At 44.9% G+C, this 27,549-nt stretch overlaps 1 protein-coding gene across 1 annotated transcript in view; it reads right to left on the reverse strand.

Annotated features, from left to right (window-relative positions):
- slc36a4 (solute carrier family 36 member 4) overlaps window positions 1–27,549 on the reverse strand; it is a gene marked incomplete at its 3' end in the record, with an annotated part of 92,649 nt that overhangs the window by 30,338 nt on the left and 34,762 nt on the right. The gene's annotated exons all lie outside the window — the stretch shown is intronic.

Here is a 27,549-nt window from a genome sequence, read left to right on the forward strand (position 1 = left end):
CCATATTAGAAATATCTCAATTCTAATACAAACAGGCTCCCTTTAGGGGTGTAAATCAGAGCCTTCATGACGATCCAATACGATATTGATGTCTTAAGCCAACGATTATTTTAAATACTTCAGAATTCCCCACGATTCGATACTCTAAACTACTATTTTTCACATTATATCTTTTAATATAATATCTCTCAAATGCAAATGCATCATTTACCTTTTATTGAGAATACAGAAACAGTATTCTATGCACACTTTAGTGCTTACTGTGCAGGTCTAGTACGGTCTAGTTTTATTTTATTATTATTTTTTTTAATAATCAATCTCAAACTCTTGCGGACAAATTGATGCATCGAATCGACGGCTGGATAATCGATTAATCTATACAGATCGATTAATATTTACACCCCTACCCCCTTATACTGCAAAGACAACAACACACGGCTGACTAAATAAATCACTGCAATTATAAAGTGGAAGTCTCTCCAAACTAGGGGGAATACCAGCCAGATAATGAGATGCTTTTTTTTTTTTTTGCGTTTGATTGCCTCCAAATTCATGAGCGGGGGCTCCCTCAAGCGCACAACAGAGTACCTTCTCTCTTGAATCCTAATGCCAGCTTCTGGGGCAGCCAGATTTCCTGGCGCATTTGTAACTAAACACGAACAAGGACACAACCCCGAAAAACATTTGAAGCCTTCCCAAAAACATTGTCTTGCCTGTGGAGGCGCCATCTAATGACATTGAAAGGATTGCGTTTGTCGCTCTGTCGCCGCTTGTGTGTGTGTGTGTGTGTGTGTGTGTATACGAAGCAGCGGTCTCTGCGTGTGCCATCGTGCCTTCCTTTTTTTTCCCCCCCTGTTTTTGGATGTGCTCAGCGCTAACCTTCCCAAAAACAGCCGTGCGGTCATGGAGCCGGAACGGGATTAAAAGGGATTTCCAAGACACATCAGTTGCAATGTATTGTACCGGGTATCATCCCCCACTGCTCCATCGCTTTGTTTTCACCAGAGTGTTGAGCGTTTATTTCCATATTCTCTCTGTGCTCTGAAACGAAATTAGCAGCCCACTTGAATGAGATATTTTCAATCTAAACTGAGTGCAGGTGTTAAAGACTGGGGACTAGAATTTGAAGGTCAGAGGTCAGACGACAGGTGCCTGTCCATCATTAAACAGAACACGCTGACAGACGGCACACGCCGAAACCGCGTCTGTGCAAATAAAAGTGGATTTATGCATAGCGTGGCCTCCCTCCTACATTACTTGATCTGACTATTCAGGCCCCAGCACTCTTACAGTTTCAAACACACATTGAGTGAAGCCAGCTCCTATCCTATCCTTACATCATTAAACAGAGCAATGCCGTGGATCAGTAATCAGTAATCAACCACAGACAGGTTCAGTTTGCATTCCCCGAGCCACATGTCATTCATCCAAAGTGAGCGGAGGGATTATTACAACACGCAGAGAGGATTAACACACAGAGGTGACGTCACCATGACATGACACCTCTGCTGTGTTTGTGTGCCCTTGTGCCTGATGAATGAATGAATGAATGAAGCCACATTTTTTTTTTCACATTTTTTGTTGATTTATTTGATAGATATTATATTAATAGATATAATGTAAAAAATATCGGGTATCGAATACATATATTATATATATATATTCATTGACCTAATATGATCAATGCTGACAATTGTTAAATTGTCTCTTTCGACTCGTTCTAGGTGATCCAAGTGTAAATAATGTTTAGCTTACAGTGTACGACTGAATTGAATATGGATTAAACACCCGATATGTAGCCTCGGACGACATAGTGTAGGGGGGTGACAGCAGCGTGGTGAACGATATGTAGATCAGCAGGGACTGGTGAGCTCTGACCTCGGCGGTCGTTGATTGGGTGAAGAAGGATTATAATAACCGGCTGCAGAATTCAAGAGGAGGGGCTCATTTGACCGCTCATGATCAAGATGCTGTATTTAACGCGCTACTATGAAATGCGTCAAACAGCGTGTCGAATAGACGTCAATGGATCGGGTGAAGAAGGTTCATAAATACGGGCTGCGAGAATCTAGAGGAGGAGCTCATTTCACCCGGTACTCAAACCCCGTTATTTAACGCGCTAAATAGCTGACAAAAACATCGTCTTTTAGGCCGCTGTAGAGTCAAGGAAAGGCGGCGTGGAATGCCGCGTTACAGAAGCTTGAATACAGAATGTGACTACGATTTAAATCCATAAATGTCTCCAATGAGACGTAGCGGTGACCCTTTTGGCCTTCCCCGGGTTAGTATATGTTAAATAAGGGCCCAGGGGCCCAACGTGCACCAGTTGAGTCAAGGATTCTTTATCGGTCAATCAAATCAGCAGCCGTGGGTGCGCTGGCGGCACTCGGAGGGCGTTCATCTGTAACGCGTTGGGACAGGCCCGCGCACCGGGGCGCTCTGCGGTGGGCCGCTTTGTGAACGGAGCCTTCCCCAAAAATGGGAAATTGGCGAATACTGAAAAAATACCATCACTCACTCCAAAGAACATTTGCTGCGACACGCCCGTTAGCTCATGTGCTTGAAGTTTAAATTGAGTTGATTCAAATCGTACCTTGGAAGAAAAAAGGTAATTTTAAAAACCATCAAGGAGTGGATGCTGGTCCTGGGCCGCAGAGCTATTTTTAGCGCTTCAAAAAAAAACCTGAAAGTGAGGGATGCTTCAACTGGGCAGAAGAGTAATTCATTACAGAATTACTGAGCAAGCCCATCACGGGTTCAGTCGCCACATGTGTCTCTCTCTCTCTCTCTCTCTTCTCTTCTTGATGGATTTCCCATTGGAGCAATCAGGGTGAAGTGTTCAGTAATTTACCTTTCCAAGAATTTATATCAGCTGAGCAAGAGGCAAAGCCAGGCTTTGAGGAGCCCTTTGCAACACAATTTGCTGATCACACACGCGCTCAACCAATTACTCACCTGCTACCTGCCGTCAGGCCGAGGCAGTGAGGGAGTGTGTGCATGCGTGCACATGTATACATGCGTGAATGTGACGAAGACACAAAGAGATGCATCCAGGAGTAAAAGCAAATAGCATATCGATAACACTGCTCAGGGTGTGCAGACAAAAAGACTCGTCAGCCCGAGGGATCACATTATTCTTAACAGGAAGAACATGTGCAATCACACGTACTGCACGCATGCACGCAAGCACCAACACACATACACACACACACAAGCAGGCAGCTGTTTACATGCCATATGGCATCACATCACCATCATTACATATTCCATGAAGATAACATGATTAAGGATTGGAGAGAGGAGACAGAGTGACAAAATGGTCAAGAAAAAAGATGGGCTAGCCTCAGTTAATACCTGTTCATGGTGAGGGTTATCGGCCTCACGTTATGCTGAACGGACCTCAACAACATGTTCGTTTATTGAGATCACTATGGTCATCCATCCAGCCTGCTGTCCATGGCGTTGCACTGCTGGACGTGGACCTAGAATATTTCCACCATGGTTATGGCTATCCTTGAAAGGTTTTAAAGCATCTTGAAATTATAATATAGGAGTTTTAAATCCACATCGTTAGCGTGCCCAAAAGGGGTGTCCAAGGACAGGGGATGGAAACGAATATTGGAACGAGGTATTGTGCATGTCTTGGCCATGTCCGTGCGCCAAACTAGATTTACTTTATACTTTTGTATTTCTTTGGAAAACAGCAAACAAACAAGAAGGCTTTCAGAATGGGTTTACTTTATGCTGCATTCTTTCTCACAACAAGTTTCTTCAACTCAATAAAAGACCCAACAAACCACTCAAGTGTGGATACTTAGCCCACTCTGTGGTTAAATGAACGGGATGACAATCAATACGTGGCATCAGTCTTTCTAGATGAGATTCTGCTGGACCGCTAGCTGTTGTGCTGGCATGGACAGAGAAACCTCTCTTAAAAGTGATGCACTCAGTCCTAAACGTGATGAAGTACAATGGTCAGAAACAGGGACCAAGTGCATTCACCCCAGTGGAAATCTCCTTGGAAACACGGGATAGGGCACAAAGTTTTTCACTTTTCACAGGAAAACTTTTAAATTGGAAGAATAAGCATGCACACATATGTCCAATGCCTATTCAATATAGTTACATGAATCAAGTTCACACCTTACATGGTAAATATGACTTCTATAGGTGAACTTTGAAACCACCAAGGTTCTTTAATGTAATTCATAGGGCAAAGTTGTACAAAAGGTTCTTATCAGTGAAGGGATGTTACAAAGAAATATGAAATATTTTATAATACAGCCCTCTCTACTGCCCCTCGAAACCGAGGGAGAAAAAGCATGAATGACATAATCGCAAGAAACTGTAGATGAACTTTATCAAATATTGACTTTAGATTAGACATATTTGAACAGATTCCCTGCCAGCGGACAGGAGAGGGCCACAGTGGGACACAGTCTGCCTCACGTCTTCCAGGGCTAAATACCTCATGGAAGGGGTGGCTTTATCGTACAACAAATATGGTCTGTCTGAGATCTGAGAAATGTGGGATAACAAGTCGGTGACGCACGCATGAAAACTCTTGTTTTCTTATTGATTATTACGCAAAGCTGAATTCCAATTTCATGCACATTTCAAAACAAACGAATAACACCGAAAAAGCGCATCAATCTATGTTTTATATTCTGTTTTTCAAGAGATTCAGATATTGGATTGTCACCAAAGGACGCAGAAGCAGTAGTAGAAGTAATCATCAGTCACGATGAACTACCGTAAGCATGTGTCTGTCTGTCTGTCTGTCTGTCTGTCTGCCTGCCTGCCTGTCTGCCTGCCTGCCTGCCTGCCTGTCTGTACCATGATCAAAGCACCATTTGATCTTAAACGGGCAAGCATCAAAAAAGCCCCCTGAGATTGAGGCCACTGCTATGTGCAGGAAAGGGAACGGCCCCGTCACCGACTGCGTTGAGACTACTGGAGGGGGGGGGGGGGGGGGGGCGTGCTGGTGGGGAGAGTGACGGGACTCAGGTGCGAGCTGACTCCAGCGTGTCCTGACTTTGATTGGCGAGGGGTTAGATGGACAGGCACTCAGATGTATTGTGACGTTTCTGGCGGACAGGTTCCCCTCCACTCGCTTTGCTTCACTTTAAAACCAGTCTGGGAACATATAGTCTGGCTCCCCTGCTCGCCACTGACAGCCCTGGCTTTATTAAAGAGGGAATGGTTCCAGACCGCCGGTGGACAGAACGCCCCCTTCCCACACCTCCTGTATACTCACCTGACAGCTCCGTGTTTTTGGGCCGCCCAATTAGGATGGCTTTACTCTCCCTTTTCTGACAGGGTGTGTAATCCTTTGGACTGGCAAATGGCGTTTTTGAACTCCACACCAATAGGACCACTCGCTTCCCACGAGTTGAACCGAATGAGGTTGGATGGATACAGAAAATATGCAACAAAATAAGGAAACGCAATTTTAGAGCTTTTGAGCTGCATTGACAGTTAAATATGATATATATCTCTATAGATATAGAGATATATATATATCTCTATATCTATATATATATATATATATATATATATATATATATATATATATATATAAATGAACATAGAGAGCAAGAACCCAACTGCATGACCCCATGAGGTTTAGCACACATTGAACTGTAAGTAAAGTAAAGTAAGTAAAATAACCCAGCCAACTTGGTTGGGTTATTAGCTTGTTTGACTCTTGAAATGTAAGCTTGTTTAACTCTTGAAATGTGCACTTGGCCCAAGTGTCTGACCAATTTAATTTCAAGAATCAATACTTATTCACACTGTGGAAAGATAATGTATCAGTATGATTACAAAAATGAAATTGACAAAGCAAAGAAAGTTCCAATTCCAAAAAACAAACAAGCTTACTGTGCTTTTTACAGAAGAAAAAAAGCCTGTTCAGCAATAGAAAAATAAAAGAAATGAAGCTGCATGAAGTTCCCCTTATGACGGGCTAACAATGGGCAACTCAATAAGGCATCAGCCCTAGAGGTGCACCAATACCACTTGTTTCAGATGAGTACAAGTCATTCGATTTGGGACTAAACCAAAAATAGCCTTGAAAACATTTTACCATCATCAGATGTTCCTCACATTCTGACTGTAACAAATGAAACGCACAACATGATTCCGTTGCTGACGTGTGTTCCCATCAATGTTACGTATCTGATGATAGTCAATGTGTGCCGATTCTATGAGGGGCTTTCACTGTACAAGCACTGTTCTAGATGAGTCACTGTTGCTTTGTTGAGCCGACGGAAGTGCTTTTAAGTTTTCCTTTAAGGAAAGACCCAGGGCATACAAACACAGAGCACCACGCAGTCTAGTTTGGACTAGTTAAGAGTGGAGCCAAACGGATTTCTGACCCTGTCAACGCGTTAAGACGTAAAAAGAAGAATCTAAAGGACCGTGGAATAATTGAAACATCACTTAAACAAAGGAGACGGAATCAGTGGGATTACTGTTTATTCAAATGACTGGGGCCAGCACACCCTCACTCGAAACGGATAATGCCATCGCCTGTATGGATAACACACACCCAACACCGATTCTACCCAACATATAATCACATCGAATCCACTGTGATACACTCCCAACGTACCCATATGCGCAGGACAGATTAGGGCCGCTAGTGGCCGCAGTTCTCTGGTCCTCCGCTGTGGAAACTAAGCTCTTGACGATATATAATTAGTAACAGTTCCATGGTCGTTATTGTGTTGCGTGTGTGTTTATAGAATAAATTGCTAAACAGATTTGACTGCGCCCGTCTGCATGGTAAAGTGCCGCAGTCGCACCCCAGCGATATGCACTTCCTCCGTCTGCCAGCGCCTCGTTGTCGTTCACTGGTACGGGGTTCGCTTGTTCAGCGAGACGTTTCACTGGTACGGGGTTCACTTGTTTATGGAGACGTTTCACTGGTACGGGGTTCACTTGTTTAGGGAGACGTTTCACTGGTACGGGGTTCACTTGTTTAGCGAGACGTTTCACTGGGACGGGGTTCACTTGTTTAGGGGAGACGTTTCACTGGTACGGGGTTCACTTGTTTAGGGGAGACGTTTCACTGGTACGGGGTTCACTTGTTTATGGAGACGTTTCACTGGTACGGGGTTCGTTTCACTGGTACAGGGTTCACTTGTTTAGGGAGACGTTTCACTGGTACGGGGTTCACTTGTTCAGGGAGACGTTTCACTGGTACGGGGTTCACTTGTTTAGGGAGACGTTTCACTGGTACGGGGTTCGTTTCACTGGTACAGGGTTCACTTGTTTAGGGAGACGTTTCACTGGTACGGGGTTCGTTTCACAGGTACGGGGTTCGCTTGTTTAGGGAGACGTTTCACTGGTACAGGGTTCACTTGTTTAGGGAGACGTTTCACTGGTACGGGGTTCGTTTCACTGGTACTGTGTTCACTTTATGGAGACGTTTCACTGGTACGGGGTTCGTTTCACTGGTACAGGGTTCACTTGTTTAGGGAGACGTTTCACTGGTACGGGGTTCGCTTGTTCAGCGAGACGTTTCACTGGTACGGGGTTCGCTTGTTCAGCGAGACGTTTCACTGGTACGGGGTTCACTTGTTCAGCGAGACGTTTCACTGGTACGGGGTTCACTTGTTTAGCGAGACGTTTCACTGGTACATGAGAAAAGTATGTGGACCGAAACAGACGACGGTGACCAGTAGCGGTGCATCACCTCACCAGCGCTACTGAGATTTTAACAGTGATCATCAGTCACGATCCAACCCCTGATCGCCAGCCCAAGGCGGTTAACCAGGAGGAGCTGAAGGCACACACCGGACGGTAGGCATGGGCAAAATGATTATTTTCCGGGAATCAGTTCTTTCAGTTCCCTTCACTGTCAAAAATCGTTCGTTTGATTCGTTCGTTCAGTTCGTTCAGTTTGTTACGTCATTTGGTCAGTTACGTCATTTGGCGGGGCATCTCAGGTGTCTGGCCTCACCGCTTTGCTTTTAAATATGAGGTACGCCCGCAAACGGAGCCTTTTAAAACCACCAGAAGGTCTCAGACGGTGACGGTGCTCGGGAAAACAGCTAATTTCTGTAGCATTAGCCTACGACGCCGCTCGAGCATTACGTGTGGTTTGAGAACGTTTTAGACTCAATCAATATGAGAACGTTTTAGACTCAATCAATATGAAGTCGAGGGGAGACGAAGCTCTGTTCATTTGTATCTTTTATTTACGTGACCATATTTTTATTTTATGTTAAAAAAAAGGAATCAGTTCTCTTCTTTTTGGGAATCAGTTCTCGTCGTTCACCTTCGGGATTCGTTCGTTCTGACCGAATCGTTCGCGAATCGCCCATGCCTACCGGACGGTGACGTGGAGACCGCTGCAAACAGAGGGCGTTAATTCAAAGCAGTCAGGCAGTGCCAACGCCAGCGCAGCCTTTCACGCGTCGTTCATGACAGACATAGAATCCATCTCCCACCCCCCCCACCCCCATTATTCACCCCGTGGTTCTTAAACGTTGATTTATTATTCGTCTCTTGTATTTCCACTCTTAAACAAACATGGCCGAACCCATTTATTTTCCCCCTTTTTTCCGCCACTTCTTAAAAGGGTAGGAGGAGCTGGAACATCAGAAACGGGGCTAATTCGAATCGGGGTTGAAGGAAGCGAGCTTTGAAGTGAGCATGGCAATAACGGCACGGGAAGAGAAAGTGGGAGTGCCGAGCCGTCGCTCCGAGCCCTTTCATCCTCGGGGCAGGAGCGCCAGTAAAGCCGTTCCCATGGTTTAGCTCCATTACATCGCTTTACCTCGCCCTCGCACACCCCACGATGACGGACCCACGCCGTGGAGCAACCACACCCCCCGTTCAACGCCAGAGAGAGAACGTTCCCACACGATCCACCCACCCCCCCCCCCGATTGCCTGGTAATAACGAGGCGGCCGGCAAAGTGCACAACAAACTCAATGTCAACAAGGATCCAGAGCCCAGTCATTAACGTCCCTCACACACACACACACACACACACATATATATATATATAGTAATTGCAGTACATATGTATATATAGTAGTATATATTGTTTATATCTATGCTGTGTCCCTGGGGACCTCTGCATGATTACCTCACTACCTGACAGAGCGTCGCTGCTGGCTTGACCTTGAAGCCGGGGGGGGCGGCAGATGAACGTCACTCTGCCCGCTTTGCGTGGGCCAGATGGGGGGCCTTCCTCTGTGATCAAGCAGAAAATGGTCTCATGGGGAAGTACTCGACGACGTGACTCAACGCCAGGAGTTGGATTGCCAGTGGGAGCGAGTGGGAGGCTGGTTATGAAACACAGAAGCCCATACCCCTTGACGAGCCATGCCTGATTAAATAATTGAGCGCTCTCCTGACCTACTGCTCGATCGCTCCACCATTTTCCCCGGCAAATCTTCTGTGAACAGCTCAATGTGCAGCGCTGAGATGTCACTCCATATTAACACAATTATGTCTGAGTGCCAATCCGTATCAGTGTTTGTTGAAGAAGCAATTGAACAATTAGTCTGGCACTGGGAAGAGGAAAAAGGACGTGGATTAGGGTTGTTTGCACGCATCCTATTTAATGTCCCCCCCTCAATCACCTCAATAGCACAAACTGAGCGGAAAATCTAGGCAATAAACAAGGCTGTGAGTGATTATCCCAGTGCTATTGGCATCGACTCCTGCTACCCATTCGCCACATTTTACATTTGGTTCTGTAGTTTGTGTCTTTATCTTGCACGATATATTTCTCCTCACACTCGCTTTCTTTCAAGGTTGGGGACTATCTTTCAAACTTGGGGAGCGATAAGAAGCTTTACGTCGATGTGTGAATGACTTCTTGTCAGACTGTGGGATTAGCGTCCTTGTCACTTGGGTAGGAGGGAGGATTACCGACTTTGACTAGGCTGAGGAGGATGGAGTTGGGAGATCGGGGGCGGGGGTCACTTGCCCTGTACCTCTAGTTGTCCACCAGACCTCCAAAGACCAAAAACGGCAGGGGTCAAGAAAAGTGTACTTAGCGGATTAAAATGTCCCACAGAGATCAGCTCTATAGAATTGCACCCCATATGGATCTGTCTTGCCAGGCTACAAGTTGTGCGGTCGTGGCCTAACCTCAAGAGGTTTGGGACCAATCAGCATCCTACGAAGAACTATGGGATCTGTGCGATAGACAGTGATAGACAGATGGTTCATCCAATCACTTGCCAAGTATTTTTTTTGAAATAGCCTGCCCTTTTTTCTATCCTTGTTTCCAAGGACGACTTCCCAGATGGTTCTGTGTAACAAACCATCTGGCACGTTGGGTTGGAAATATCAGTTATTTTAAAAGAACATTTTGCCTTTCCCTAACATTTTTACAAATGATTTCAAATTGAGGACTACCATTCACAGTGTGTGTTTTGTGTTGTTTTTTTTAATGACCCTCTTAAAGCCCGTTGATAAGTGTGACGTCAGAGCCCGGGGACTTCTTGGCAAGGCTGGCTGTATCCAGCACCTACAGGGAGAATTTCACTTAGTGTGAAACTTCTCCCCCACAGCCCGCCAACTCCACCCTTCTGTCTCATGTAAATATACACGCAAATGCATACCCACAGCTCTGTCCATCCATCGGTTTTCCCTTACTACACCCCCCCCCCCCCCCTGTTCTGCAAATACCCCAAATCAGTGGTTAGGATTATTGGATGGCCAGTAATGCAACAACAACAACAAGTAATAGTTAAAATATGATTTGACGCCCCTCAGGACTGTATTGTCAGTGGATATTTAGTTAAGGAACAGAGTCATTATGTAGTAAAATCAAGTAAAATAATCCTCTAAACATGGACTAGACAAGGCAAGACTAAACACTACTGCAGGAAACCAATTAATCATATGTATTGTTTCCTTTTCATATGTTTTTTCTTCTCTGTGCCCCGCTGAGCTGACGAATACACTCTCAACAACCCCGAATATGATGCCTCATCTGGAACTGATGCTGGAAACATGGGAGTTGGGACCACAGAATCGGTCCCATGAGAGTGACTTGTGGTGCAGGGGGGGGGGGGGGGGGGGGGGGGGGGGGGAGTGGTAGAAAGCTTGTGTCTGCTGTGACACATGCTGTGGCACCCAGCCCGGGGAATGCAATAGAGCTGCCCTGCCAGGCCAAATCACTCCCTGTCAGGGGAGATCCAGGGAACATAATGACATCAACCCAGCCACCTGACATGCCACCGCACGTACCTGCATGCACAGCACACATGTATGTGCACACACACACACACACACACACACACACACACACACACACACACACACACACACACACACGTAAGTGCAAACCACATGTTTGCACGTACACAAACAGTATACTCACAGACACACAGATAAAGATGCAGTATTCCCTCATTCAGATTCCTCTTCAGTTGTGAGCGTGTATTATTTGGCTTGAGGGTCCATAAATCATTCTTGTGGGGCATTCACAAGAGGCGCACGGGTCCAATGTGTTAATGCCTCCAATTTGGACACCCTCTGTCTTTGTGTTGTTGTGCAAAAGGCTGCTGGTGTAGACAACATGTAATCATGGATGTGGGGGAATGACGAATTATGTGAGAGAACAGAGCCAAATAACAGGCCTTGCTCCCAAAGTTCACAGAAAAAGCCACGTGGAAGAGTGGAAGTGGAACAAAGTCTTTGTGGTGGTCGTCCTCTCATGGCATTATCATGCTCTGCACAAGCACGAATGAACATGCAGAGACAAACACATGCACTTATCTTTGAGCAGTATAATCTGCTTTGCTTAAAACAAACTAAAAGGATGTTGTGGAGATGGAAGGAAAATAGCGTTGATGCACCACCGATTATACCTTTTATGGAGATGCTAAAAGGCTTCAGTAATACGTCAGGGATAATGTATAGTTTTTTTCTGAATAAATGTTTTCTGATGTGCAGGGCCCATCAAACAAACACATGATGGGCAAAGTCTACGTCTGTGTATTGATTTTAAAGATGGATGTATGCCAAGCTCTCACAGTATTGAATTATATTTACAATATGCTGTGTTTCAAAGACATAAACAAAAGACCACTATAGAGTAAGCCTGCAGTTGTTGCTAGGTTGTAGTTGCTATAGTGCTATACTTTTGGGTAAAAAAACATGAAAAACACATCTATTTGAAAATGTATTGCCTTTATCGTGCAATTTTAGATGCAATCATTGCAATAAACAAAGTAAAAATAACTAAACAAAGCATGTTCATTTAGTTTTTTGTGCCAATTTATCCCTATACTGAAAAACATGTGGATCCTTGTTTTCAATAGCAAAAGGCTTACAGGTTACTGCTTTTTACCTTCAAATACAATCCGCTGTGCATTTCATTGAGTGCTGACTTTTGGGGCTTAGAATATAACAGTTAAGTAAAGTTGAGTAGAGGAAGAAAGGGGTTTGTTGCAAACAAAGCAGAGGCCTGTGCCTGTGAACCAGCAGCTCTCGGTGATCAAACAGTCATAACCATTTATCCTGGCTTCATTAAAAGTTACAAATATAATTTGTCAAAAGGATTTTGTTTTCCCCGATTACGCTTAAAAGCAACTCAGTATAAAGTTCCATAGCATTTCGTTTTGTCAAGTCTGAAAGAACACCTGGATCGTAGTGTAACACAATTTCATGTCATTTGTGCAATGCATTTTACTCTTCTCTCACCACATTTTACTGGCTTGTATACTCCCCTCCCAATCAGTGTGCAATTTTTATAAATCCATATCGATGCTATAAAGCTCTGGTGCAGCCATGGATTTATACATGTGCGTCTCAAAATAAGGAAGCGTAGTAGCCAGGGCACCTGCCCGCGTTGGGCTGTGCCGTGCTTGTCAGATCCAAGGTGGCATGCAATAACTCACACGCCCTGTGAGGCCACTGAGGCATCCCGGGGTCTTAAACGGATTACTGGGAGATTCAGGCTGTGGTTTCCAGCTCTTCTCCTGTGCTCTTCGGCCATGTCTAATTCATCATGCCCCAGCGAAAAAAAAACAAGGGGGGGAAATATCTGGAGGGAGGGAATGTATTTATTTGATGTGTTTGTTTGTCTATTTAAATATTTATTATTAAAATATTAAGTGTTAAACAGCTCCATGCAGTCGGTAGACACAAAGCCAGGCAGGGATTGGTTTATTTTAAGAGATGAAAGGCAGGCTAGAATGACGATGGAGGAATTGCGTGATAACAAAGGCAGAAGAGAAGAAGGAAAGAGACGGAAATGAGCCCTCGGAAAAAACTAGAAAAGACTGCGAGGACGAGCCTGAAAAGCGCTGAGCAAGGACAACAAAATAACAAACAGGGTTTGAAGGAAACCAGAACGCATTGTTGCAAGTATCAACTCACATAGCCCAGCAGACAGGGGATACAACTTTTATCACACACACACACACACACACAAACAGACCAACACAAGATACTGTGTGTAGATTAAACCTCATGACTGTGAGTGTCAGCCTTATCGTATTTTTGCCAAGCTGGTGTAGGTTCAAATAATTGCTGTTTTCCACAGCGTAACGGCCCCCATTACCTGGAGAACACAACGGAGCGAATTGAACACTGCTGTTCAAAGGAAACGCACATCGGTGGCCAAACGCAAAGAAACAGGCCCTGCAACGCGCCCTTATTTGCATAACACATTATAAGTGTGTCGGGCAGTTGTGTGTCCATTTGCAGATGGTTTCATCAAGCAAAAAGCTGTTTGACTCATTTCCAGTATCAAATGGCAGTACATCAGTCTTTGTCTCTGTGTGTGCCTTGGATCCGATGCATTGGTGTACATGTCGTTTTACTGCCCGTGTACCGGGCCCTGCTTTATCATCCATCCCCAATCACAAAGGGTCACCATTCCGTTGCAGACGCTGCCAGCAGATAAAAGGGGCATTGTGTGTTTCCATGTACCAATAGGCTCATTTAACCAGAGTTAAATGTGATCGTCCGTTTAAAGTCAGTTTCCATGTCAGAAGATAAACAGTTTTTTGTTTTTTTTTGCATTAATGTCCTAACAGTGTTCATTTTTTGTTTGTGATGCTATGCTATGTTGCACTGAAACTTTTGACAGCAAGCAGCATTACAAAAATATGCATGTTGTTTATATGCTGTACATCTAAGGGCAGAGCACATGGCCAGAGGGCTTGCGCTGTACTCCTGCGACCATTCATCGCAGGCTTCTGGCGGGACGCGAGGCCTGGGTAATGAGGCCCGTACTGCCGTACTGCCGTACTGGGCAGCTGCAGGAGGTGGCTGAATTGGCTGTAATATTTCTATCTGTAATTATTTTGAACAGTTACCACAACTGGCAAATGTATTTGCAGGTTGCCCGGGAGGCTTTTCAATCTCATCATAAATTTTGCTCTTGCTCTCTCTCTCTCTCTCTCTCTCTCTCTCTCTCTCTCTCTCTCTCTCTCTCTCTCTCTCTCTCTCTCTCTCTCTCTCTCTCTCTCTCTCTCTCTCTCTCTCTCTCTCTCTCTCTCTCTCTCTCTCTCTCTCTCTCTCTCTCTCTCTCTCTCTCTCTGTGCTCTGGACACAAGCCTTCTCGCACATGGGCTGGATAGAGGAGGTTGATAGAGCGTTAGGGCGTGTTCCCACAAAATCCAATTTAAAGTGAAAATTGTTGTTGTAGGCCTTTAGTCTCTCCATGCTGCCCCCACCCCCACCATGTTTCTAGGGATATATATTTTTTTAAGGTATTTCATTTGTATTGTATCCAAGCCGTTACAGAGAAAACAACTTAGACTTTACCAATATTGAAAGGTGGCGAATGTTCATTTTAAACATCCGTAATTGTGCGTTTGCTAGGTGTTTCAGGCCTTTTGCTGTTGTACTTTGTCGAATGCCAAGTCTGCTATCTTGGTGGGTTGTGAAAGAATGCCACATGAACAAAAACAGACAAAGATCAAAAACCATATGCTGTATACTCTTGAGCGATGGAGACAAGACACAGGGAAGTGAATGGATGTTGGACCTTTCTTTTGAAACATGACCAGACATGGACATGACATGTTGGCAATAGGGAAGGGCGATACATCATCATATGCCATTGATATTAACGTGTCCACGAAATGTCAAATTGCATTATGGAGTAGGCCTACGCCTCAATATGCCAAGTGATAAATGGGGGAAAATGATATTTATTATTATTTATTTTTTTATTCACTTGGCACTTTAATCAATTGTGATTTTTTTCCCAATGTCAATAACATAATACAAGATCATGGTGCTGAATCGGAATGTACACAAACAATGTTGTTTCGGTTTATTGCGAAAAAGCGGCATTCATTTGAAATCGCACCATGGTCAATTTTATGGTTGTAGCCTGCGAAACATGTCACTGTTGTAGGAGTATGGAATGCTAACCATACGTGAATATAGGTGGCTTTTAAAGACATTACAGTGCGTTTTAATTGTTTGTAATGTTTAAAGCTGTTTATTTTTCATTTGTTTGTGAGTCTAATATGTATATTTTCCCCTTTTAATTTACAAAAGAGAAGTCAATTGTATTTAGGTTAACTGATCCAAGTGACTTTGTATGTCCAAAAACGCATTTTTAATAACGGCTGAAGAATATCGTCTCATATCGGCATTGTCAAAAATGACAACAAATATCAGGATATAATTTTTGCCCATATCGTCCACCGCTGGTTGAGTTGGCAAGCAGTCAAGCAAAGATAAAGACAAGCTCCAAATGAAAACGTCCAATGGTCTGAATACCAAGTAAAGAACCCGCAACCTTAATTACCTCTATCCGAAAAGCATTCATTATTTAAAGGAATAAGAGCATTGAAAGTCAATAAAGCCTGCTGGGGTCGTGTGGTATAGCACAGTCAATCAGCAGGGAGGGGGAGGAGAGGGGGTAGTAATACGGAACCGGCACAAATTTCATGGCTGCAGGGTCAAAGTTGTCAAGCAGTAGTTTTAATTATGGGAGTAAGGGGACTTTTGGACATGCTCTCGGGAGTGGGCGTCAGCATCGCAATCGAAAAAACGGAGGAGGAGGCAGACTTTGACATTTACATGATACTTCAAATGAACTCCCTCTCCATGCTGACAGTGTACACTTAAAGTTTGTCTCTTGAGTCAAACTCACCAGACACTGCGAGAGGATTATAATGCAAGAGGAGCTCGGCGAGGATTGGTCTCGATTCTCGGTCCTCCACACAGCTGAACAACACCAGGTACCGTGAAAGTGTGAGGAAAAGGTCAGCGAGGTTTCATTTTATATAGCAGAGAGACCTGAACCTTTTGGCCCTTTGGTTGGTGGGGTAGGGGCTGCTGAAAGCACATATGGCGCATTTTTCCACCGCAGGGTGCGGGTCGGTTCAGTCTGCAAAAGGTGCGGCACGGGTCGCGTTTCCACCGCCAAAAGTGGGCGTGACCCGGACTGAGCCGTTATTGAGCCGTTCTCGTCTCGCAGTACTACTCCTCCGTTGGGGTACTGAGACGCCTGAAAGGGTCCCGGCAAGTTTGAGCTACACACGCCGTCCGTTGATTGGTAGACAGAAATCATCCTTTTTGCGCGACAAGGGGATAATAACAAACAAACACAGTACCCACAAGGTATTTCAGGACAACGGCGAAAGCTTCGTTTATGGACGAATATGTCGTGCAAAAGTTAGTTGTCCTTCTTGGACGTCCTACATTGCTGCTCTTTGTTCATTGTGCGCGTTCTTCTTTTTCCTTGGATTCATAAGCAGGGTAGCTGCCGTGGCTATCGCCGTCCGGCTTAAACCTCCGCCCTACCATAAGGGTGCTGGCGACGGTGGAAACGCGACACGTAACCGAGCTGGGGCTATACCGCACCCTCGCTACTGGGCTGAGGCGTGCTGGGTCCGAAGCGTACGCTGAGGTGGGAAATGCGCCAAATAGTGTGCATATCTGGGGTTGTTCAACCCCTGATCCCATGACTTACGGGACAGAAGGTGCTGAATGTGCTGAATGTGTTGGTTGGTCCTAAGAGCCGTGTGATCAACCAACACCACTGATCCTGGACTAGAAGCAGCCCCCCCCCCCCACCTCACAAGAATTTCCGATCCCTTGACCTTTTCCTGAGCACACGAGTCGTCTGAGGCACCTCCGTCGTCTGAGGTTCTTTATCCCTACAGTGGAAGCACCCCCCCCCCGGGGCTCCGAAGGTTTACACATGTTGTCGATATGCAAGCACCTAATGGGCCTAACAAGCGAGATCACGGCAAGCTGATTAGGCAGCGCAGCGTACACTAATAGAATAATTATTTGCGTAACACAGCCATGTCCTACAGCAACAATGTGCTTTTGATTAACCCCCCCCCCCATCCCCCGCCGCCACACTTCTTCTCCATGTGCCCACCCGACACACACACACACACACACACACACGCACACACACACACACCCGTTCCAAATCAAGGTGTACCCAATTAATTATACATGGGCATGGTGTGGCTTACAGAAGACATAACTATTCCTCAGATGAAAGCATAAGTTATCTATCTCATTGATCAGAGACACGAAAGTGGCTTACACAGCCATTTTATAAGACCAACACTACAATAAAAGTATTGTGTTTTTCCTATTCGTATTCTAGGCTAAATCATTTCTATGTTAATAGTTATGTATTTACAGGGTTTCATGCAATATAATAGATGTTTGACATGAATGGACACACATCTCATTTGACAATAGTATAAAATGCTGATATTTTAAGCAGGGGGCAAATCATAGAGGTCATGCTCCATTGGAATTTAAGCTGTTTTACGTGATTATGCTTAAAATGCCAGAAATGATTGGCCGAGATTGGAAGGATGTTGATAAAAAGAGGTTTTGAAAAGGCCTTGTGTAATAAATGCTAATGTAGCATCAATGGTAATTGAAAAACTGGGGATAATCAGTCAATCGATAAAGGCATCGGTGTTATGCACAAATAATTCAATTTGTCCCCCATTCATTGCGTTGTCTTTTGATTGATTGCCAATGATTACATTCTTTCTTACTGTGAAGGCTTAAGTAAACCATTGCTAGCTATATTGCATTCACTTTGGTTACGTTACATATTACTGCACAGAATGTTATTCAGTAAACAATGAGGTCTATTTTTTCTGGTACTTGTCACTGTCGGTGAGAGTTGTGGTCGAATAATGAGAAGCATGCACCTGTATTAGCTTTATATCGATTAAAGTAATCTGTTCCATTTCTGCCCACCATGCACTCTTAATAATGTGCTTTGTCTGTGACAGCTCTGGTTAAAAAGAATAACTATTCAGTCTCTCGCTGAAGGCTCCTAAACCGCAATAACAAGATGAAGACCAGATTAGATAACAATGACATTTGTAGAGAGTGTACACCAATTGTGTTGCTGTGTTGACAGCAACATAACGTGTGTGTATGTTCGTTAGTGTGTGCGTGCGTGCGTGCGTGTTTGTGCGTGCGTGTTCGTGTGATCACAACAACATGAAACTTTACTGTGAGAAAGGAAGCCACCAACAACACCAGGGGACAACCCAGATCCTTCCCTGACCTAAAGGAAGTGGGGATAACTGGTGCAACACTAAATGAAGAAGTGTGTGCTGCTTGTCGGCCATGGCGCCTCACAAAGCCCACGTTGTCAGCCCTTGATGACAGAGCAGTGCCCCGCGGCCTGGCTCCTCTGAGCTCTGCAATCACTTTCTCTTTAGCACAATGAGCAGTAATTACAGTCTACTGGAAACACTGACAGTGAGAGGACTTCATCCTGAATGAAGATACATATATATATGTATGTACCTTCACCCTACGGGTGAACTGCCACGGACTGGAGAAATGTTGCTGCTTCTCAATCATGAGACAGAAGCATGGAAATGCGCTCTGGTGCACGCTGGTGATATTATGCTCATCGTGCTCACCAACACGCACACATGGACTAAAAAAACGGTCAGCAGTAAACTGTACCCCAGCCTCCTAAACACACACACACACGCACACACACACACACACGTACACACACACACGTACACACACACACACACACACGGCAGCAAGGAGCCATCATCCCTCACCCAGTCTGATAAACAAACACAGATACACAGCGATGAGAAGAAAGTCACCTCGGGCAACCGCCTTTTAAACACGCAGACATAACCACACAAGCAAGGCCTAGAAAAATCACCCCTTGCCATCGGTCAGCCCTTTTAAGCACACCAGCAGACACAGTGAGCTGTGTGTGTCTGCTGGTGTGGCTCCGTGTGGCTGAGCAGGCTGCTGCCAATGAGCCTGCTCACTGTCAGCCTGCTGCCTGCTCCAGCACCATGGACAGCCACCAGCCAGCCAGAGAGTAGGGCAGCCAGCAGACAGGAGGAGACCCCTGACTAGGGGTGGGTGATGGTGCGTTCACGTGAGATGACGAGATCGGTGTGAACACGGCCACGGTAACAGCGTGTGATTAGATAGTTATACATTATTAAATACTAATCATGGAGCTGAATGAGGCATGTACATATTACTGTATGAACCAATTAAACGTTTTGCAGGAGAAGAAAATGTCTTTAATCGCACCAAGCTCGACGGCTCTAGCCTGGGAATAATAATAATTCCTGACGTTTATTCGTTCCGACGCGGCACAATGGTCCACAATGGTGTTAAACGTGGGTAATATCTCCTTTTGATAGTCAACATAGTAATGAATGTAATTTGTCACTGTTACCGATATGGGCGTCAGCTGTAGACCTCAATTTGGAAAAACACTTTGTGATCGTTTCACTCTGCTGCGAACACAGGTGGCGTTTTTTCGCCGTGATCGTCTGAGTGCCTTTCCGAGAAACTCAGACATCACGAGGCAAAAGCTTTTACAAGGTGCTTTTTTCACTTTTTGTGAGCGAGCGATTTCGAACTGACATAGGGTTCCACTCAAACTATAACTAACTCTTCACGGAGTCCCCTTATAGAGTCTAATTGATTACAAAACTGCATGTGGAAAAAAAAACATTTGAAAAGATCTTTCCATGGAGGGAAGAGTGCGAGTTTTTGTTCACCCGGAGAACTGCGGCGCATTAGTATGCGTGTGTTTACCTCCCTGACTGAATGCATGCACTATGACACAGGGTAAGGAGGAACGCTGACTGTGTGTTCACACCGCACTTTGTCCCATTTCGCCTATTCGCGCGAATAGGCGAATGTTGCCGCGCGACAAATCATAATCTGTCGCTGTGCATTTTTGTGTGCATTCGCGGGGCGAATTTTTTTTTTGCCTGGCAACGGTCATTCATGCCATTCTCATCAACCATGGCCGAGATGTGTGTCTGTTGTGGAAGAGGGAGAGCCCGTCGTTTATGGGTTAATAATATAATCCGGAGGCGCACACCGCTTTGTGCCGTGATATTATATATATCGTATATATTATATGATATAGATATTTATATATTATATGTAGATATAGAGCGGGAGTCGCAAACGGCAACAATCACTTTCTCCTCCAAGCTGCGGTTCACTGAACGGTTGAACGGTGATTGGCTGTTTTACGTTACTTCACCCAGGGAGTGAACTGATTGGCTGTTACGTGACGTCACCCAGGGAGTGAACGCTGATTGGCTGTTTTACGTTACTTCACCCACGTTACCCACAGGGAGTGAACGCTGATTGGCTGTTTCAACGCGAATGCCGCGAAGAAGTTGAAATATTTTAACTTTATTCGCGGGGCGAATTATTCGCGGCGCGAATCCACGTGAACGCGCTCGCCGTTCACGAGGAAAAATTTCGCGCTGTCAATCAAATCTTGTCGCGCGTATCGGCGAAAAAAAGATTCGCCCGATTCGCGTCTACACGTTCACTTAACATTGAAACGTGTCGCGGGGCGAAGTGCGGTGTGAACACACCTTTAGACTACTGAGAAGAAGGATATATCTATGCTGAAGCCAGCGGCTCATCTGGCCAGTGATATTATGTTTTTTATTTATATCTATATCTAACCCTGACATTCAATGTTTAATTTTTATCTTTTTCATATTTGTCATTGTGCGGCTTTCCCCAAGTGACTTTGTACAACAAAATAAATGTTTTATGACAGCTGAAAACGTCAAAATTGATTCATATTCATTGTCCAAATGACAATGAATAATGTGATTTAATATCACCTACTTCTGACACTGAACCTTCGCTCAAACAGTAAACTCAGAACCTTTAGGGTCTCATTTCCACTGGTCTACCAGCTGCACAACCGCAACCACCATTTTACGACAGCGACACCAATGTTCAATTTCAATAAACAGGATTGAACTTCATGAAAAGGGCTGAATTCATAAGGACATAAGGTTCCTTGTGAATGTTCCCAGCAATCGAGGGGCTGCAGGTGAGGCAAAAACCATGACATGCAACGTCTAGGTTTGACAAGGGATCAGGAAAATCAAAAATATGCATATAACATATATATATATATATATATATATATATATATATACAGTATATATATATATATATATATAAATGCTTATCTTGTGTGCGATGTTGTGGAGTTCTAAATACTGTAGGCCTGCTGCTGACACAACACACACACACACACACACACAAACACATTGCCAGAGACCTGACACGCAAAGCAAGATCAAACCGGAGCCAACTGTACTAAAGAGACAGCAGTATTTAATCATCCCACGCGGGCCGGGAGTTGCAGCGTGAAATCGCATGCAGACTGTCTCCTAAAGCGGTAATATAGCAAGGAAAACCGGATATCAAGCACTGGGAAGAGATGTAGGACGAATCTCCAGGATTGGATGGGGTGCGGGAAAAAAAGAAAAAAAGGTGACATAACAAGCCGCTTGCTGGCTGTGCGTCATGAGATGGAGAGTGGAAACATGTTATGCTATAATTGGTTAAAATGTTAAAACTGACATTCAGCTGTGGAGGAGGTGAGGTTGTAACCATGTAGATTCTAGCAAGTTGAACCATTAGGAAAGCGTGTTTGACAGTTAAACGTACACTACCCTACATGCTATGCTGGCCATAGCATGTAGCCACGATTCCATCTGAATAAATGTTAGAAATCACAAAGATGCAAGGTTGTAACGGCAGCTTAAACACACTAATAATAATAATAATAATAATAATAACTTGGGTTTTTATAGTGCCTTTCAAGATACCCAAGGTCGCTTGACAAAAAAGGGGAGCGGGGAAGGGAAGGGTTAGGGGTCATAGTAAGTGTTTTGAGGTGTTTTTCAAACCTGGGCAGGGATGGGGCAGAGTGGGTGTGGAGTGGTAGGCTGTTCCATAGTGTGTTCCATCTACTGAGGGGGGGACAGCCCGCAGGTCCTTGTCAGAGGACCGCAGAGAGAGGGTGACTGTAGGGGCTGTAGGGGTGAGAGGAGATCCGTGAGGTATTGCGGTGAGAGTCCATGGAGAGATTTGGAGGTGAGCAGGAGAATTTTGTAGGTGATGCGTGACTTGACTGGTAACCAGTGGAGCTGTTGGGAGGACGGGTGATACACTGCCAGGGCCTTGTGTTTGCAGGCGCTGTTTGACCACTAACGTGGTATGCCGGGTCAAGTGGTGTCATGATGAACCGGCAGCAGACAGACGACGGCAGGGAGAAAGCAGGTGCACTTAAAGGACAACGTATTGGGAGGATTGGCCGCGTAGTTTGGTTTTGTGAGCGAAGAAAAGCGCCCCGCACACTGAAGCAATAAAACGGGCCTCAAAGCTTGGGGCCAGTTTGCTGTAAATCCAAACTCTTTAGCTGGAATTAAAAGGTCTCTTTAGGGTATCGGTCGACAGATGTAAAAGAGGTAAAAAAAATTTAAAAAAACATCTCCAGTGCGCATTACTTAATAGATTACTTACAGACCCCAAGCCCAATTTAACCAACGTCCCTTGGACTCTACATTGCCGGTTGCACTTTAAAATGTGCCTTTATTTATATTCCTTAAGGCCAGATTTCTTCTACTTACTTGTCACATCTCGAAAAATCCACACAGCAGTCCTCCATCATTAGGACGTTGAACATCGAACTGCACGTAAGCGGCCCCAGGTAGCTGAGCCGAGCGTGTTTCCTTGATGGGCGACCATAAAGACAAAGTGGCCAGACATGGATTTCCTGCTGGGTGCCAATTGGTCGTTGCATAAAATATAGACGCAGCTCCTAGCAATCACATCAGAATAAAATCCTACTAACTATCTCTGAATGGGCACAGAGGAAGGCCAGGAGGTTTAGATATCTGTTCCTGATTTTACCTGGGCTTTACAATGCAATATATCAGAAATGATCCTTCAGTCCATTCACCTCAAGATTTGAATTTTACATACACTATCGTTCAAAAGTTTCAGTTTTTCCATGAAAACTCAACAGATTTTAGCTGTGCTAAGATAATTGCAAGGGTTTTCTAATCATCAATTAACCTCTTAACACAATTAGCTAAACAATGTGCCAGATGTGTGGATCCTCTGTGTAGATCCTCCATTACAAACCAGCTGTTTCCAGCTAGAATAGTAGTAAAAAATAATAGTCATTTTTTAGAGTAATAGTAAAAAATAAGGATATTTCTTAGTGACCCCAAACCTTTGTATGGTAGTGTATAACAAGTTATAACTGAAAATAATGGCAAAAAGAAACCACCTTATGGTATCCAAAAAATTGCTTATAAACAAAAAATTTAGGTCATTGCAATAGACTATAGATTGACTACAAATAATAAGCAAGTAGCAAACAGTGCCACACCATAATTATTATAGTACGTAAAGTAAATTAGTACCACAACAACAACCCCATTGGTTTAACCTCAGCACGGTAACATCTGTGTTTATGAACGTAAACGGGCTCCAGGTGAGGAGCAACCAAAAATACAAAGAATGAAAGTGAGAAGGAGTTCAGTATTCACAGGTAGCGCTTTAATCCCTGACCAGGCGTCCCGGGGCCGCTTAGCCCGCTTCACTAGAAACACGCACACCCCTTTTTGATGTGTTGCACGGAGAGGGCCAGGGGGGTTAATGGGGGACAAACGCTGGCCGTATTGCCGCTTGGTTCGGGAGCGATAGGGAGCGTAAACAACCCATCCCTCATCCGCAGGTTGTTTTTCACAAACCTTGTTTAAAAAACAGTTAACGAGCGCTGGGAAGCCTCATTTCACCAGTGGGACACCGGAACTGTGATTACTTTCCTCCATGAAAATAAAGTAAGGGGAGGAAAGCAGGTATAGGTGTGTGTGTGTGTGTGTGTGTGTGTGTGTGTGTGTGTGTGTGTGTGTGTGTGTGTGTGTGTGTGTGTGGGTTCGTGTGTGTGTGTGTGTGTGTGTGTGTGTGTGTGTGTGTGCGTGTGCGTGTGTGCGTGTTCGTGTTTGTGTGTGTGTGTGTGTGTGTGTGTGTGTGTGTGTGGGTTCGTGTTCGTGTTCGTGTTCATGTTCGTGTGTGTGTGTGTGTGTGTGTGTGTGTCAGAGTCGAACACAAGTCCAAAATGCATGCACACACTTCCAGACGTCATTAAATTGCATACATACACACAACTACGAGGCAATGATTGAAAAGATAACTGAACGCTCCCCTTGCACAAAGGCGTTAAGTTAAGTACGCTCAGCACAATGGGGGCCACAGGATGTGCATAAACAACTCATTTGAAGGGACTCGTCTGCTCGGCTTGCCGACCGGGAAGGCAAACGTAACAGAAGACTCACCCTTTTTTTTTTTTTTTTGCTCTCAATATTCCACTTTAATTAGAGGACTCTCTGTGTTGTCTGTGTGTCGCTATATGAGGACCCCAAGATGGAGGTTGTTTCGATGAGAGCCTCTCCAGAAGCTGCAAGCAGCGATACAGGAGGCCAAGCAATCAGCCCGTTCACAACAAGCACGCTTTGAATGGGCACTGCACAGGTATCCAATTATACTACGTCATGTCATGAATGCGGCAGGGACAATTCAACTTCCATTATAGAAATCCCATCAGTGCTTACCAAAAGAAAAGAGACCAACTAATTCACCAATACGGGCTATGAATAAGATAGCATTATTTCATTATAAATGTATGTTATACAATAGATAACGGCATCAGAGGAGAGGGAGATGATACGCAGGTGTAAAAACCAGACAGGAGCGGGAAACGGTCGGTGCTCTCCGGGAAACTCATTCATCAGCACAAACTCAATTATGACAAATTCCCTGAGACTTAGCTTCGCTTAGAGTCCCTTCCTCGTGGAGTTTGTCTGAGCACAGACAGATGCCTTTCATTAAAAAGGAGAGGGCTGAAAGCCAAGGAGGATGACAAGAGAGATTCAGAGGACAAATGGGTAGTCAGGCTATAAGCATGCAGTTGGCGGGGGATATGTTCCAATATTACAGTTCCTTGGAGGCTCGCTCTGCTTAAGAACCTCATTAATAAGGCCACGCACGATTAAAGTCAGGTAGACAAATATTTATGTTCATGTATCGCCTTGTGGGTGGTACGGTTCAGCGACCAATTCAATTTAACCAGAAGATGGTTTTTAAGGACAAAAACAAATCCCCAATTACATAAGATCTGGCACTGTTTCGCTCCCACAATGTAAATCCATCCATCACCGCTAACGCAATGGAATGTCTCGGGATGCACGAGACGGTTCCAAGGAATTAAATGACTATTGCTCAAACATCTCAACCCCTCTCATGTGGTGGGGGGGGGGGGGGGGGAGGAGGGGGTATTGATCAACTGATTACATTTTTTCACTGACGAATGAAGAATGATTTGATGGAGCATGGAGTACTTTTGGGAAGGGGGAGAGAAAATCAGTTGGAACTGCATCAAATAGAAAGCAATAAAAAAAAATGGTTCTTTCACTGTAGGGTCCTGACCGGTCTGGCCCTGAACACAGGGCTGTTGGTAAATGGTCCTCATTTATATAGCGCTTTTATCCAAAACGCTTTACAGTGTTGACAGACACAGTACACACATGCACACATTCACACACCGACGGCGGAGTCGGCCACACGGCCACGCCAGCCCATCAGGAGGCATTAGCGCGAGCCGTCTCGCTCAGGGACACCGCGACACTCGAGCTAGGAGGTCGCCGGGGATCGAACCAGCAACCTTGTGGTTACCAGCCGACCCGCTCTACCTCCTGAGCTAATGAGCGGCCGTTGGGTGGGTGCAGATAAGAGAACATGCTAGCTGCGTTTTAGCACCAAAGCACCTCGCTGCCCCCACCCATGTTTGGTATGCCACACTTGTGTCTGCCTGACACACACAGCCCTCCGGGGGACTCTGCGACAGCGTTCGTCCCGGGCACCCCGAAGTGAGCAAGAGAGAGAGAGAGAGAGAGAGAGAGAGAGAGAGAGAGAGAGAGAGAGAGAGAGAGAGAGAGAGAGAGAGAGAGAGAGAGAGAGAGAGAGACGGGGAGAGCGAGGGAGATGCATGGAGTACTAATGTGCTGTGCCCTTTTTACTCAGTCATGCAATTCATGAGCTTCCTTTTCCATTAGCCTACTCCACCATTATCCAATTAAAACATTTCTCATCACTAGAGAAGCATCAGGAAGGGGGGGAAAAAAGCAACGCAAAGTAAAGAAAAAATAAAGGAACGATGAGAGCAGTGGAGAAAAGAAAGAGAAATGTGTAAACAAATAAACAAGGGCAATGAGCTTCAGGAGGGAAACGCCCGGTCCCGGCAAGCGCCTTCGAAACATCGAAAATATTGCGAGTGTCAAACAGAGAGATGATTACCCTTACAGTGAAAAACTTCCACAACCTTCTTCCTTCAAGCCTTCCTTGCTTCCTTCCTTCCTTCCTTCCTTCCTTCCTTCCTGCAGGCGACAGCAGGTCCCCTACCGTCCTCAAAAATGGTTGGATTTTTTTAAAAAGGGCTACAGGCTTGCTAACACAAGCTGGTTTTCCAGGGCTCTATATGTTAAGTGACTTTTGTGTCAAATCGTGGACAGCTTACTGAACATCACCAATTGGGTCTGTATGCTAAAATATGTATGCCCATCTCTGTGTAGACATAAAGACACAAGACGGATGACCGCCTCGCACGGTGTAGCGATAATTCAATGCTATTGTTTATAGCGTTTTAGGAGAGTAGCTATTTGAAAAAAACATCTAATATTGTGACTCAAACCATGTGGTCCATGACACACTGTGCCACTGCACAGCTCCGCATCCACCAGTTACATAATGAATTCATTTTCAAGGAAATATGATGAAATGTTGATGAAACGGCGAAAAACCACAACCTACAAAATAATTCACGAATCAAAATACTTTCACGAAGACGTTCAAAAAAAACACAAACATTGATGTGCGCTCATTAAAAAAAGCTATCAGCGCGGCGGTGGCGTTGGGACTCTCTACGGGGGGGGAGAACCGCAGCTCGATTATCTCCCCCCCCCCCCCCCCGAGCCCCCGTACCCTCAGAGTAACAGGAATAGCACAAGACTGCTTGAGCAGATAGGCCCAAGTCGGACGTCACGCAGAGATTTGTATTCACCATGCCTCCTCAGCTTCATTAAAGAAAAAAAGACACAAGAGAGCGAGAGTGAGAAAGAAGCGAGAGAGAGAGAAAAGAGGAGCAGAGAACCACCTTAGAGGCCGTGGGGCATGGGTTCACTCCTCAAAAAGACCCCCGCTCGATGCGTTTCGGAC

This window comes from Micromesistius poutassou (genome assembly GCF_964030765.1).
Source record: "Micromesistius poutassou genome assembly, chromosome: 4".
NCBI classification, from domain to species: domain Eukaryota; kingdom Metazoa; phylum Chordata; class Actinopteri; order Gadiformes; family Gadidae; genus Micromesistius; species Micromesistius poutassou.